This window comes from Miniopterus natalensis, chromosome 1, assembly GCF_054644295.1.
Source record: "Miniopterus natalensis isolate mMinNat1 chromosome 1, mMinNat1.hap1, whole genome shotgun sequence".
Lineage (NCBI taxonomy): Eukaryota > Metazoa > Chordata > Mammalia > Chiroptera > Miniopteridae > Miniopterus > Miniopterus natalensis.
The window spans coordinates 2,317,800-2,328,726 of record NC_142081.1 but is presented as its reverse complement, the minus strand read 5'-3'; the positions used below and the strand labels follow the sequence as shown (position 1 = coordinate 2,328,726).

The 10,927-nt window shown below is 58.1% G+C and overlaps 1 long non-coding RNA gene across 1 annotated transcript; it reads right to left on the bottom strand.

The window, feature by feature from the left end:
- Positions 1–1,656: 1,656 nt before the first annotated feature.
- LOC107538592 (uncharacterized) lies at positions 1,657–6,304 on the bottom strand. The gene is made up of 3 exons (XR_001603336.2): positions 6,219–6,304; positions 3,039–3,339; positions 1,657–2,373 (listed from the first exon to the last, which is right to left on the bottom strand). It is a non-coding gene; the product is annotated as an uncharacterized LOC107538592 (long non-coding RNA).
- Positions 6,305–10,927: the final 4,623 nt, after the last annotated feature.

The window sequence follows — 10,927 nt, the reverse complement described above, 5'->3', positions numbered from 1 at the left end:
TCGCAGGGCCCCATCCCCGCCACGGCCACCCCCATCCCGCCACTGCTGTCAAAAAGTGAGCATGAGCTCTTGCTCAGGTTTAAAAAATAAAACATCTGTCATTGTAGAAAAAATTACTCATAGCTGTGATTTATTTCTGTTTCTAAATTGTGACACATACACAGCCTAAAATTTACCATTTTAACCATTTCAAGTGTAGGGCTCAGCGGCGTCAGGAATAGGCCTCGTGTGCCACCACCGCCCAGCCACCGCACTTTTCGTCACTGTCGTTAACATCAGCGGAGGGTGCTTGTTCCATTGCTTTTTAGAGACAGCGACAGGGAGGGAGGGGAACAGAGGCGTCGCTGGGAGAGACGCACCCATAGGCTGCCTCCCGCATCACCCGACCGGACGTGGCACGAGTGGAATCCCACGGCACGTGTCCTTCCGTGACCGGCTTCGTTCACGCAACGCCACGTGCTTAAGGCTCCTCGGTGCTGCGGCGGGGGTCAGAATCCCCTTCCCTTTCGGGGTGAACAATATTCCGTCGTGCGGAGGGACCACGCTCTGCTTACCCGGCCACCTGTGGGTGGCCACCCGGGTGGCTGCCACCTTCTAGCGCCTGTGAGTAACAGGGGCCCTCACATCCGTTCGAGTCCCTGCTTTCCCTTCTCAGCTCCGTCTCTTCCTCGCAGGCGACGGCGTTGCCACCTGTGGCTCTGAAAACTTCACTGTCCTTGGAAGTCCTCACGGGGCCACGGGGGCGGCTGACTGAGGCGATGCTGACTCACAGCCCAGGGCCGGGAGGAGCCGCCTCCAGGGGCTGCCCCGAGAGGGAGGGGACAGTTTCACTTTCGGAAAGCTGCGGCTCCGACTGTAATCCCCGAGCTTCCCGGAAACCACGGGCAAGTCAAGTTCCCGCTGACTTCCCCTCCATCCAAACACGTCAGGGAAAACAGAAGCCCGTGTCCTCGAAGCTCTCCCAGCCTCCTACACACCGTCCAGCCGGGTCACACTGGACAGCTGCCCCTCGAGTGGGTGAAAGCCCCGCCTCCACCCCACGTCGGTTCCCTTTCCCACCTCCACGTTTGTACCGGGGTCCCACGGCCTAAAACAATCTCCCCCTCTTCTCTAAAGTCCTCTGAGGACACACCAAACGTGTGTCCCGAACCTCAAATTCTCCCAGTGCCTCTGACCTGAGGCCTCCTGCCTGGGCTGTGCCTGGGCCCTGGGCCCACCCCCCTCTGTCACCAGCATTAGGGGACCTTAAAGTCTTGGATACCTTTCTGCTCCCTCCCGCCTGTCTACCACGCTCCCCTCTGTGCCGTGGACAAGTGGCTCCTTAGGCCACGGGCTTTGGCTCCCCTCTGTGCTGTGGACACGTGGCTCCTTAGCCACCGGCTTTGGCTCCTCCGGCCCACACTCCACCCTGACTCTTCTGCTCCTCTCCTCTCAGCTGCAAGTCAGTTCCTCCAGGAGGTTGTCCCCGGCCCCCAAGACAAAGGCAAAGCAGCGTGATGTGGGCCCCGTGGCACCCAACCTTCTCTTGCCCGCCTGTGTTGGGTGCCCTCCCCGAAAGGCCAGCAGCTGCATGAGCCGGGCGCGGGGCTGAGCGGGCCACGCGTTAAGCAGGCGAAGGTTCCAGCCCGCGAGGAAGGCTTCTCACCCCGACTGCCGCTCCGACGCTCCCGCTGGCCCCCCGCAGACTCCGCTCCCTGCTGTGATCAGATCCGGGAAATAACACAAACAGGAGCAGGGAAGGGAGCTGGCAGGGCAGAGAGGAAGCCGTGGGCACAGAGGCGCCTCAAGGGCCCAGAAGGAGACAAGGTTCAGAACGGGGCCGCATGAGGCCTGCAGGTCCTGGGAACGCCCCTCGGGTGCGTGTCACGGCCCACAGCCCCTCGGCTGGGCTCTAACCCTGCTTACTCAGAGCAGTGTGGCCTAGCAGCCCTCTCCCGGGGCTGAGGTCCTGGAGCCGCACCTTAAGGCACAGCTCCTCCGGCTTGGCCGGGCCTGGGGTCCCTGGTCCCACACTCACCAGTTTCACTGGACGGGTTCCGGGGCATTTTTACTCCTGGCTGTAGAAAAAGCGCTAGAAGAGGCAGAGTCTGGGGCTGCTTTGGGGTGGGGGGGTGATAAAGCACATGATCCGTGGGAAGGGGGCCCCAAAGCCCCCCCCCAACAGTGTCTTTCCACAGAGACCACAGCTGTTGTCGCCACCTACTGGCCGTGGGCGGAAGTGGCCATTGGCCCGTCACCCGGGTGAAGCCTGCGGAGTGGAGCTGAGGACTTCCCCTCGGAAGAGATGTGAGGCTCTGATCCACACAGGAAATTTCCTGAGTAATATATTTCAATAAGCATTTGGAGGCTCAGAGTTCTTTCTAGAGAACTTCTCTATAAAAAACACAGACGGGCCGAGAGTGGAGTGACAGCGATGACTGCTGCGCCGCAGGGCGCCCCGTGTTCCACGCCCGCGCTATTCACCACCTCCGTGGCTGTCTGACGTTTCCCACTCGCGGCCACCCGGGGCAGTGGCTTGTACGTTGGCTCAAACCCACAGCGAGAAGTGCACTTCAGGTGGGACCCAGTGCGTGCCCACAAACACGCAGGAAGTTACATGTACTCCTACGACGCGGGGCATGCAAGGTCGGGGCAGCGTGTCTGGTGGAGCAGGTGCGAAGATCAGAGGCAGCGCGAGGCCGCGTTAAGGCTGACCCCCGCCCGGCTGGTGTGGCTCAACAGATGAGCATTGACCCAGAAACCAAGAGGTCACTGGTTTGATTCCCAGTCAAGGCACATGCCCAGGTTTCAAGCTTGGTCCCCAGTAGGGGGCGTGCAGGAGGCAGCCGATCGATGTTTCTTATGGATGTTTCTCTCTCTCTCTCCGTCTCCCTTCCTCTTTCTTTAAAAATAAATTTTTTAAAAAAACACATATTAAAAAAAAGGGGATTTAAAAAAAATGTCTGACCCTGGATGGTAAAGGCGGGAGCAGCTTACTACCCCTACAACTCACAGGAGCAAATGGAATGGCTCAGGGTCATCAGAACCTAGGAACTCACCGGCGTGGCCATGAGACGTGGCCAAGACATCTGAGGATGGAGCACTGATTGGCCAAGACATCTGAGGATGGAGCACTGATTGGCCAAGACATCTGAGGATGGAGCACTGATTGTCCAGTGTGGGGACGCGGGAGCTCAGAGGAGATCCGTAAGGACTGGCCTCATGCCTCAGAGGAAGGGCCGTTGTCCATCGGCGCTGATGACTCGGATTCGACAAGGATCTGGAGGCCTGGGACCCGAACTCTGAGATGGGGGCTCTCGGGACTCAGAGCGAGACTGGCTCTGAATGTGCCAACAAAACCTGAAATGAAATTTATTTTGGTGTTTGCTTGAGGAACACCGAGTCAGAGTTTCTCTCTGCGAACAGGGACCCCGAGTGGCGTCACTGTTGTTTGATATTCTGCATATTGATGCTGGGACTCCACAAATGACACTTCTCCGTCAGCTGGCTTCTGACCATTTCTTCCAGAGCAGTTCGCCAGGGGAAAACGGACTGTAGGAGGGGGAGAGAAGAGATTTCTTCTTTCCTCTCTCTTCTGATCCTGTCATTCTTCCAGTGTGCTGGGCCACAGGCGGGACCAACTCACCGGGCGTTAGCAATGAACATCCTGTGTCCAGGCAAAGGGCAGAGCTGGTCCCTCCAGGCCTGCTTGGCTGTCTGAGTTCATGCCACAGACCGGGTGGGGGGTCCCGTGGGGCTTACAAGCAACAGGAATTTATTTCTCACAGTCTGGACACTGGACGTCCCAGGTCAAGGTTCTGCAGATTGGGTGTCTGGTGAGAACCACTTCCTGGGTCACAGGCAGCTGTCATTCGCTGTGTCCTCACAGGACACGGGGGGGGGGGGGGATGTCCCTGAGGTCTCCTTTAGAAGGCCTCTCTCCTGGCCTTGTGAACTGCCGGCCATCCCCTCCCTGTGTCCTCACATGGTCGTCCCTCTGGGCATGTTGTGTCCCAGTCTCCTCTTCTTATAAGGACACCAGTCATGTTGGATCTGGGCCCACCCGAGGGACCTCTTCTTAACTTGATTACATCTATCAAGACTGTCTCCAAATAAGGTCACATTCTGAGATACTGGGGTTAGGATTCCAACCTGTTCATTGGCGGAGGGGGTTACAATTCAGCCAATAACATCGACGCTGGAGCTTAAAACAGACAAAGCAAACACAGTCTGGGACCCCTGGAGCCTCAGAGCCCAGGAGACATAAACACAGCCCAGCCCAGAAGGACCCAGGCCGTGGCCATCCCTCACCCACAACCACTCCAGAGACACCCTGGCCAGGCTCAAACAGACCCTCAGTTCTCGTTGGGGACAGGGTGTGGGCAGGCCACAAGTGCTGCGGGTGCCCCTGAGTCACCTGTGCCCGGGGACCTGCAGCCTCCACCACCCGCCATCCCCGTCTACAGGGAACCTCCCCAGGGGCCCCACTGTGTCGTCTTCCGAGGTGCATGGAGGTCCCAGTGCTCAGAGAATTAAAACAACAGCATGGTGCCCGGCTGGGCGTGGCTCAGCGGTTGAGCGTCGACCTAGGATACAGGCGATCGGGGTTCGATACCCGGTCGGGGCACATGCCCAGGTTGCAGGCTGCAGCCATCAATGACTCTCATCATTGATGTTTCTGTCTCTCTCTCTCCATCTCCTTTCCTCTCTCTGAAATTAATAAAGATATATTTTTTTAAAAAAACAACCCAACAGCATGGCACTGAGCAGATGTCAAACGCATGAGCTCACAGTGAAAGCCGGTCCCCTTTCAACCTCCTCTTGCCCCCCAAGAAGTCACCCACTGTCCAGGCTGCCAGCTTCATTCAGCAAATGCTGTCCTTATGAACAGCTGGCCCAGATTCTCAGCCTGAATCAGGACGTTTCCCAGGCACTCAAGGATGTGCAGGGATGAATTTCAATGTCGTCTAAAAGCACAAAAGCTTGAAAGCAAACTTGGGCCCCTGTCTCCTGCAGGGACGATGGTGCCACCCAGAGCCCGGCCCCGGGCAGGACACTTGCCGTGTCCCGTTCAACCGGAGCTGGATGCTGACTCACGGAACCACTGCAGAAAGATCTGTTTTAAACTTTAATTAACCTACATTCTTTCCTAGATCCTGTGGCCTGATTTTCCATCTTCTGTCTGCTGGAATCTCCATGACAGCAATAGACTCACTTTCTGCTTTAACCCCGATACCCCTCAAGTAGGGCTTGACCCCCATAGCAAAGGGTGTAGGCAGAAGGAGCAGAGGGGGAACCAGCGACACACAGGTCAGTTAGGGTCACTCCTCCCCTTAACCTCTGCCTCTGGAATCCTGGAGCTGGGCTGAGGGGATAGGTCCAGGCCAGTCACGCCCAGGAAAGTGTGGTGGCCACAAAGATGCTGACCCTCAGCTCCAGGGAGAGTAACTGACCCAGGGTCCCAGTTGCCCAGCTCTGGGATTCACACTTCCCCTGCTGCTCCAGGCCAGGGACCTAGTGTGCCAAGGTACAAAGGCAGGCCCGGTCCTGGGAGACGGGGCTCCTCTGATGGCTGGTTCTGGATCGAGGACGCGCCGATGGCCGTGCTAGACCTTCCTCAGGCTGCTGGGCCATCCAGCACGCTGCTCGCCTTCCCTCAGAGCCAGGCCTGAATGGCTGTCCCAGCAATTCCAGCCCTCACACCTCCCTTCTCATTCCCACCCCCCTCCGTCCAGGGGCAGTTCACACAATAAAACATTTCATCTCACTGCTTCTTGGGGACACAGACGGACACAGAGACCAGCTGCCTCATCCCTCACCACCTCCACTGACCACCAAATCTCTCACCTGACCGCTGCAAGGGCCTCCTGCCTGCCCCCCCACCCCACTCCCACCCCTGCCCCCGTAATCTGTCCTCCAGACTGACACCCCACCCTCGCCGTGGCTCCCACCCGCTCCAAGTTAAAGCCAAAGTGCTCATGCTACCTGGACCTCGCATGCCTGGCCCTCTCCTCTCTGACCAGCCTTCCTGGATGCCCCATCCCTCATCCCCTCCAGCCAGACTGGCGCCCACCGCCTTGCACTGCTGCTCCCTCCACCCAGGCTCTCCCCAGACGTGCACATGGGGCTGACGCCTGTCCCTCTTCAGGCTTTTCTCTCTCCTGGTGAGGTCTGCTCCACCTACTCCCCGAGCAGGCTCCTTGCCCCCCCATTCCACTTTCCTCCCCAGTGAGGATCACCTGCCACAGGACAAGTCACTTGCTGGATTATTGTTAGACGGCCTCCCCGACGAGGGTGGGAGGTGGTGATTGCGGCTCTTCTCACCAGCAGAGCCCCAAGCACCAGGGAGATGGAGCAGATGAAAGACGGTCAGCCTGCCTCTACCGGGCGTTTCAAAAGAAGGAAAGAGAGGAAGTTGTAATAAAATAACGCTTTCCAGAATGAAAGAGCCCCCCCTGGGAAAGGCGACCCCAAGCCCTGCGAGGAACCGAGACTCGGCTGAAACAATTGTATCCAGGCTGTGCAGACAGTGCGCTCAGCAGGCAGGAGCCCGAGTCGGCGCCGAGGGGCCTGCAGGGGGCGCTCGCACGCCCACCACCCGAACAGGAAGAGGCCGCTTCCCACCTCCGGCAGATGCTTCCTGCCAGCGCGGGGGAGGGTCTTCTCCTGCCTGGCAACCGCTCGGCCAATGAGAGACAGCGACAGCTAAGCCAATGAGGAGCCACGACCCGTCCCACGCCCGGTTTCCCCCGGGACTCCGGGTTCCAGCTGCGCCTGCGCGCTGCCCCTTTCCCCCCCCCCCCCCCAAAGGACGGGCCTCTCCCTGTTCTCTGCACTTGCAGGTGGTTTACCCTCGGACCCAATATCCTGAAGTAAGGCCTCGAGGGAGTGAGAAAATGCTCCGGAAAAGGGCAGATTTGCAACTTATTTTATACATTAGAATCAGAGGGGGAGGCGTGGGGAAGGTACCTGGAACCACTGGTGGTAGATTGGGGGGGGGGGGGCGGGCACAGGGGAAAGCAAAGCGGGGAAATCTCTAGAACTGGAGAAAAAGCAAAATAGAGAGGCCCTGGCCGGGCAGCTCAGTTGGTTAGAGCGGCGTCCTGACCCCGCCAGGGCTGCAGGTTTAATCCCTGGTCAACAGGTTGAGGTTCCTCTCTCCCTCTCCCTCTCTCTAAAATAAAGATTTAAAAAAGCAAAGTGGAGAGACACGTGCTTCCTTTACATTGGTGGGTACAGGCTAGTTAATCAACACTTGCCGCGGGTGGAGATGGTATCGGGGACGGGATAGCAGGAGGGTGCTGTGGCCTCTGCTCCTGAGGGAGGCTGCGCCCTGAGGGGTCCGGAAAGGAGATGCTCTGACATTTCAGAGGCATGTCATCCTCGCTGAGGAAGAACAGTGGACGGGGCTCTCTCCGGGCAAAGACGGACCTTTGCTAAGGAAGCCACAGGCCTGGGATGGGACTGCCCACAGGGCCTCGCTGTCAGACACGTGTGATCAGATCGTCCGTCCTGTGTGAGGACCTCTGGTCACTGAGCTTGTCAGGCCTGCCAGTGGCCGCCGAGCCTGTCCGGTTGACTGCGTGGCCCCTTTTCACTCCACCTCAAATATTGATCGGTCAGATATTGACGAAAAGCGGGAAGGAGTTAGAAGATCTGGATCTCCAATGACAAAGAGAGAAGGCACACAGGGCCCTTTACGACAGTTTGTCATTCCTGCCTTGTGCCGCTTCCCTACACAAAGCCCAGGGCCACCCTGGTACTCCGCAGTTCCCTGGGGCCACAGGGTCCCGGAGAGCAGGGATGCCCCGGGCCAAGGCTGAGGGAATGTTCCCTAGGTGAGCGAACCAGAAGCCACTCCGGACCCACTGGAAGCCCCTGCCCAGGCCTCCTGCTCCCTCGCCACCCCCTGACTGGGGCCTGTTTCCTCATGCCTGAGAAGAGGGGTAACCGGCCCAGGACACAACCCCCCCACCGCGCCCCAGGGCCCCCACTCTGCTCAGAGCCTCCCAGAGCTCGCCACCAGGGTTCCAGCTGCTCCTCTTGGGGCTGCAGCCCCGCTGTGCCACAAGGCCTGTGGGAACGCCGCAGTCAGCAGTCACACCTCAGGGGTGACCACGCCTCCGGCTCCCAGGAGCCCATGTCCCCCTTCCTGATTCTGAGCCTTCACACGGGCCATTCCTTTTGCTTGGAAGGTTCCCCCCACTGTTCATCTGGCCACTTCCTGCTCAGAACTTGGGGTCACTTACCTGACCCCAAGGCGGCGCCCTGGACTTCCCTCTGCACTCACCCATCACGCCCACTCATCCGGCCTCCGTCCACCCTGCTACTCTTTCCACGCCACGAGAGCAAGGACCACGTCTGTCCAGCTCAGCACTGTACCCAGGTGCTGAGCACGGGGCCTGCATGGAGGAGGTGGCCGGTGAATATTGACCCATCGAAAACAGTGGCTACAACACCGCACACACTTCCCCCTAGCTGGCGCAGCCCCGGAGAGTCTGGCCCCACCTCCCTTCCCAAGGCAGACGCCTGGGCTACTCACATACTCTATTTTGTAGTCAATCCTCAACCGAGGATATTTTTTCCACTGATTTTTAGGGAGAGAGTGGAAGGGGGGAGGGAGTGGGAGAGGGAAAGAAGCATCTTGAGAGAGACACATCAACTGGCGCCTCCTGCACGTCCCTACCAGGCCGGGGATCAGACCTGCAACCCAGCCCTGCCCCGTCTGGCTCAGTGGTTAGAGAGTCAGCCCTTGGACTGAAGGGTCTTGGGTTCGTTTCTGGCCAAGGGCACGTACCTCGTTTGCAGGCTCCATCCCGGGCCCTGCTTGGAGTGTATGCAGGAGGCAACCCATCAGTGTGTGTCTCTCACATCAGTGTTTCTCTCTCTCTCTCCCTTCCACTCTCTGTAAAAAAACAAAACACTGCGCCTGGCCAAGCGTGGCTCAGTGGTTGAGTGTCGACCTAGGATCCAGACGATCAGGGTTTGATTCCCGGTCAGGGCACATGCCCAGGTTGTGTGCTCGATCAATGACTCTCTCGTCATTGATGTTTCTCTCTCTCTCCCTCTCCTTTCCTCTCTCTGAAATCAATAAAGATATATATATTTTTAAAATCTATTAAAATGATGTTGAACACTGTTTAAGAAAAAAACAACACAAAAACACTGCAACCCAGGTATGCGCCCTTTACTGGGAATCGAACCCAAGATCCTTTGGTGGGTGTGGGCCGACGCTCTAACCACTGAGCTTGCTGGCCAGGGCCTACTCACAGTTTTCTAAATGCAGCCTCTGCCTCCACACCTGCACCTCCAGACGTCTGCTCCTGCCATTCACCTCCTCCAGGATAGACGCCCGGTGCAGGTGCGGAGCAGGAGCAGGGCTCTTCCCTGCCCGCCCCGCCCACTCCGCTCATTGCCTCTCAGAGTGCGGAGGCCCCACGGTGCACCAGCTGCCCCGCTGCTCGGATGACGTTGGCTTTCTCAGGGGCACAGAGTCTGGCCCTGCGTGCACGTGGGACCTGCTGCTGGGTTCATGGGAAGTCAGCGCCCTTGAGGATATCCCTGGACGGTCACATCACCTTCCCTCGATCTCATGCTGAGAAGATGCCTCCTGAGGCCGGGTCCCCACAGCAGCAGCAGCAGGGGTGACGTTTGCACAGCTGGGGGAGGAGGAAGTTTTACCTCCTGCCATTTCCTGAGGGGATGGGCTCCAGTCGCAGGCCCTGATATTCATCACTCAGTAAATACCCGATGTTTATTTGAGCAGGACATTGCCGGGCGCCACAGAAGCCCAGACACCGCTGTGCACAGCGTCCGGTCACAGAGCCGCTGTCCCGCTAGAGAGCCACGGTACATCAACAGGGCGCAGAGGGACCTGCTGGAGGTGCAGGTGGGGCTCCGTTTTCCCCGGTGCCCGGTCGCCCTTGGAAGGATGAAACGTGATAAATAGGCTTTTTTGTTTCAAAAGTCTGGGTCTCTCAGAGCAACAAATTCTGTTGCTCAGGCTGGGAGGGGAATGGGCCATTTCTTTCCCAAAGGAATGGCAGGAAGCTCCCAGGCAGGAGGGGGGCTCTGTAGACAGTAAACAGGCACCAAAAACAGCTCCGTGGGGTCGAGAACTTGATCTTGAGCATTTTGGGGGGCCCATTCTTTCTTATTCCACATTTTCCCCGCTCATTTCTTTTCATTCCGCTTTCTGTTGCGTAATTTAGGTAAGAAGTGCATCCTTCCCCAGAGTGACTAAGGGCTCTGGCTCTGGTTTGCCTCACCGGGTTCCCAGACAAGGGACTTGCAATATTAAAAAACAGGAAGGTCACGACAAACCGGACCCAGTCTGTCACCTGAGCCGCCCTCAGAGCCGGCGGTGTTAGTAACACTGACTCCAACATGTAGCACATGAATATACAATGTCTCGCCGCTGAGAACCTGCCATGGGGCAGCTGCAGAGTAACTCTGGGCTACTGTTTCCGTGTTCATACTCACATCAGGGCGGATGTTTTCCATAAATGCTCACTGGATTGCTGGCCTGGACGGGTATTGAATTCCAGCCTTGAAACGGTTTCCTAACGTTCTGGCTGGAGGACCCCGGGGCACTCCTTCCTGCACGTGGCCAGAGGCAGAGCGACGGAATGGGCCTATACCCTGTCACACAGGCCGAGTCGGCTGGCCGCACACGTGGCCGTCCCAGTAACGTCCGCCGAAACTCCTGACCTCTGAGCACATTTCCTGGACAAGTTCCCATGGCCAGCCTTGCGCTGTGATCCCCCTTGAGTGACACAAATCACAGCCTCACATACCTGCAGGGGCCAGGGAGGGGCTGTTCCCGTCGGTAAATGAAGATGTCACTAGCGGGAGACTGGGGGAGCGTGCAGCGCTCCCCGGATCACACAGTGCCCCAAAGACATTTCATTCCCCTCCTTTCCCAAAAATGGGTGGCCAAGCAGACATC